Below are 4,631 nucleotides of genomic sequence, written 5' to 3'. Positions count from 1 at the left end.
AATTCAGTCACAGAGTTGGGGGTGACTAAGCTGTCCCTACCACTTCTTCTGCCTAGGCATAAAAGGAGGGCAAATCCCAAGCCTCTTCCCCAATGCATTCCTTGAAGTCACAATGTCTGCTCAGATTACAGCTCGCGTTTCAGTAGGCGGGAGAGCCTGAGTTGCGTATCTGACCCAAAGTTGAGAAGAATCCATAGCTTACAAGACCAGAGCAGAAGGAAAACACCACCTTCGAAATCAAGGGATGGTGCTTAAGGACCCTGCTTGTTATCCCATTCATGCTAAAGGCCTCCCCTGACTCTTGCAATGTGGCATCCCTTCAGTTAGGTCATGGAAAGATAAATCATGAAATATTCAAAGGGGAAGGTTTTAATGAAGAAGCTTGAACTGCTTTAAGAAGTGCTAAAAAAAAAAAAAATAAATTACAGAACTATTACAAGTAACAGATGATTCCAGAGTGTTTCCAGGGCTGAGCTTGCTCCCATGCTGACTGTAGCTGCACTCTTGTGGTTTATCTTCAGAGCAGTTTCCCTGAGAAAATAATTGCAGTGCATTTTCTCTAGGGCCATGCATGTCCCAGATGAACTAGGCCTCTTTTAGCACATCAGCATTCATTGTCCGGGTGAATTAAGTGCTGTGCTAAATGATGGAAACTCTGCCATGCCAGCCCACATCAACGGTTGCCTCAGCTCTCCCCACCCAGTCTCTAATTTTTTTCTGAACAATAAGATGTGAATCTGGAGACAGAAATGTTCAATGGAGTGCAGAATGAGGGGGAAGCAACCATGGAAAAAACTGTGTGTGTTTGCAGGCATGCGTGTGTCCAAAGCCATGTCAATGACATGGCCCCTCTGAGGAGGTACGACATGACCAGGGAGGGCAGTGGGTAAAAGCAGCTATTTCTGGCAACTATCACGGCCAGCAGGAGCATGCTGCCAGCGTGGCAACACTCAGCTCATGGGGCAGCGCTGGGAGTGGGCACGCAGGAGTCTGTGCTTGGGTATGGAGGAGCAGGAGAAGGAAATGCCCTCACAGCTGAGCTACCCGGCTCCTCGGCATGGAGGCATGGAGGGGGAGTGGAGCAAGGAGTACTTCTAGGGTCAAGCTTCCTACCACACCAGTCCCAGGGGCTACGCAGGACAAAGGGCTGTAGGTCTGCAGCAGCACCTGGAAAGAGCTGGCTAGCTGCAGAAAGGGAGGAGGGAAGCTTGCTGGGGAGGCTTTGCCCTAGTTGCCAAACTGTCCTGCCAAGCTCTAACTCTGTGTTGTTTTGAGCAAGGATTTAAATCCTCATGTGTCAGGGCATAAAGGAAAGAGGAAGCTCTGCATTGGTGCAGCCTGTTTCATAGCTGCCCATTGCTCAGGTTACAACTAACAGCCACAGAGGGCATCAGTGCAGCTCTCACCCACTGTTCAGAGGAGCACTGCGTCGCTATCTGAGCCCGCATAGGTGAACCTCTGAGCTGGGTCATCATCCAGTTGAGTTATTCTCCTTTTGCCCCCCTGCGTTGACAGTGGGGCAGAAATGAGCCTTCCTACTTGTTCTCTTTCTGTCATCTTTTCCATGCTGCCTCCTGGGGTTGGAACTACAGCCTGCCTCTGACTTCTAGGTGGTCTTCCATCCCAAAATCAGCCCAGACCTACTTAGCTTTAGAAAGCAGGCAAAACCCAGTGTGCTCACCTCAGTGCAACTCACATAAGCTCAACTCCATGGCTTTATGCTTACAAAAATTATTCTTTTGTGGCTGACACAATTTTTCTATCTGATCAGCAATATTTGATGTGTGTTGAGGGCAAGTTCAGCTGGGGTGAAGAGCATATGTTGCTCCCCTAAAAAATAATTTGTTTTTTGGGGGAGATATAAATAGCTGACTTTATTGTGCTGGTCATGCACGCTGGTGTTGGCACAAGGTGTATAACGTCTAAATGTGAAGTGGTGATGACTAGTGTGTTCTCGTTTCTTCACAAAACTTTGCATGCTATGCCTGATACGGATTTTTATTCTGTCACTTGATTGCTACAAAGATACACTTATCAAACACAATGACTGCCATATGAGCCAATCAACAGGGAAGGTCCTTCTCTCCAATCTGCAGTCTGTTACACTGAGTCTATCTGCAGTAGGGGAAAATAGACAAGACTTACAAAGCTAGCTGACTGCTTCAGGCAGAAAGCATCAACAGCTAGGGAACTTCTTTATGCCCTCCCTCCCAAATCACTTAACAGTTTGTGCTATGCCATGCCATTTGAGACTGATTAGTGAGGGATGGAAATTCATTTCTGTTGATGTATGGAAAGAGAGGAGCAGGCAAGATACCTGAAGTGCAGAGTGAAGTTTCATACAGACGTTACAGATTTTATTTTCTCTGCTTCCCTTTTTAGTTAATCTCAGAGCAAGATTTCAAGCCAAAAAGTGACAGAAAGCAGTCGTGTACTTTATGGGGAGTACTTAGTAGGTGGATACTTCCCAGTTCTCAGTCTAGTTCTTGTCCACAGCACTCTGTACACACAAAGCTGCTCATCCTGCTGGGCACATTGCCTGAAAGCCCAAATGTTACTCCTTAACCTAGATATAGTAATCTCCATGCTCTGGGAGTTTATGCTGGTCAACACATTCAATATGCCTTCCAGTCTCTGCTTTGAGAAGGGTGGAGGTTTGGCAGGGGGATACGAGCACAGTGACGAGAGGGATCACAGAGGAGCCAGTGTGAAGGGGAGGTCGTGGAGCAGACTGAGAAGGAAAATGTGACCCAGCACTAAAATTAAGGCCGATAAGTACTTCAGAGTTTCAGTCCGAATCTTTAGGGGACAGCAGATCCCATCCAAGGAGACAGAGTCCAAAGCACGCTGTGTAGGGAGAGAGGACAGTCCCTGCTAGGCAGACTACATGGTCAACTGACAAGGGAAGCAGAAGCACATGAGGCCATGGTGTATCATCCAGTAGCCCCTAGATAAACTGAGGCATCAGGAGCTTATAACCACTGGGGTGTTGTTAGTTGCATTAGATTGATGAGAAGGTGATTCGGGTTTTCGAAATCATGATTCCAAAGATTTTCAGACCTTGGCCTTCACCATTGGCAAAGCTCACCTTATTTTAGGGGAGCTACCATGCAGCTTTCTGAAGGCCTCAAATCAATAAAGCTGTGTTTGCTCCAGTATTGTTCACCCAGTCAAAGCACCGGTGGGCTTCAGAAGCAGTTGTCTGAATAAGTCCTGTGGGATGCATTCCTTTTGTGTCCTAAAAAATGAGAAAAGAAAGAAAACAAAAGCAGTCAGTACATCTGGTCAGGTAACAGGAGAAAAATGGACCTGGAAATGAGGACCGGGATAGAAGAAGGGAACAGCTGGAAAGTTAAATTCTTTGCCTAATTCTGTGATCTGTTCTAGAAGGATCTGGAGAGTTTTGTTCTCGTCTCATACATGGTCCATGGAAATGTATGCGTTCAACACTGAAAATACAAGATCTTGGTAGCAGTTTGCCTCAGTGAGAGTAATGCCTAGTTCTACTTTGGGTCCTAAAATGCCTTTATTTGAATTCCGTTTGTCATGCTAGGCAGTGTCAGTCACTGTGCTCTGCTGGTTGTGACCCCCTGGCGCTGTAGCTGCTATGGTGGTGGTACAAGACTGGTTGCAGACCATCCCAAGAGAGGACCGAGGAGGTTGCGGGGAACTCCAGCCCAGCCTCCGTCATTGCAGCTCGGTTTTGCTGTGTTGAGCATACATCTCTCCTTTGTATGACTACGGATTTGGGGAAAGGCCAAGAGGGGCATCTTCAGTTTGCATGCATAGCACGGATAGTACCTACAGAGTTAGCTCTGTTAGTGGGAAATGCATATTTATGTGAGAGTGGAGCTGTCTCCGGGTACCGTCCCAGTTTCCCTGTGAGACCAATGAGCCCTGTGGAGCTGCACACCAGCCTGTGCAGTGAGGGGTCTCTGGGGAGCCCTGGCATGCGCGATGTTCCCCATCCTATCCCCATCCCAGGTACTGGGTAGTCCTGGTCCAAATGCTTCTCCTCCTGTGACACCACTTTCCCACCTGTGCCATGCAGAGAGCGGTACAACCCAGCTCTGTAAAGCACACTGAGATCAAGGGGTGAAGGGTACTGTATAATTGCAGAGTATCATTATTCACCCATGCTCTTGTAGGATGAAAGGCGCTCTATGAAACCCAGAGAATGAACTATTATTATATCAGTTTCCAGCTTTTTATCGCAGGAATTCCTCCATCTTCCTTTCCAGCGACCTCGGAGGCTGCGTGTACTGACAGCCCTTGCGGCACGAGGGGCAGCCGAGGCCGAAGCAGTGGGCTTGTGTCTCTGCCCAGCTGTCCACCCAGCATGAGGCTGCATGCAAGCTCAGGCGGTACCCAGCCCACCTGGGATGAGTCTCCTGCCACTCGCCCTGACCACGTCTACTTGTCTGCTTTGCAGGAACGCTCGCTGACAGGGTACCTTGCATGGAGAAAGGGAGCAGAGCAAACCACGTCACTCCACCGAATGACACCAGCTGGTCCGCTCACCACCCCCTCTGGCTGAAAGTCCGGCAAAGAAAGCAGCTTCCTGCCACGAAGCCCCTCCGAGGAAGCCTCGGTCCCACGGGTGCCTTTGACCCAGAAGACAGCACGTCACG

The 4,631-nt window shown here is 48.7% G+C and overlaps 1 protein-coding gene across 1 annotated transcript in view; it reads left to right on the top strand.

The window, feature by feature from the left end:
• The window catches only part of SOBP (sine oculis binding protein homolog (Drosophila)), a 117,588-nt gene extending 113,094 nt beyond the window's left edge, over positions 1-4,494 (top strand). Inside the window, exon 7 of the mRNA XM_009327917.1 lies at positions 4,433-4,494. The gene's annotated coding sequence lies outside the window, so the exon portion shown is untranslated. The remainder of the gene's footprint in view (positions 1-4,432) is intronic.
• Positions 4,495-4,631: the final 137 nt, after the last annotated feature.

The sequence above is a fragment of the Pygoscelis adeliae genome, unplaced genomic scaffold, assembly GCF_000699105.1.
Source record: "Pygoscelis adeliae isolate BGI_AS28 unplaced genomic scaffold, ASM69910v1 Scaffold76, whole genome shotgun sequence".
NCBI lineage: Eukaryota > Metazoa > Chordata > Aves > Sphenisciformes > Spheniscidae > Pygoscelis > Pygoscelis adeliae.
Note: the sequence above shows the minus strand (reverse complement) of the source record. Positions and strands in the feature narration are given on the sequence as shown.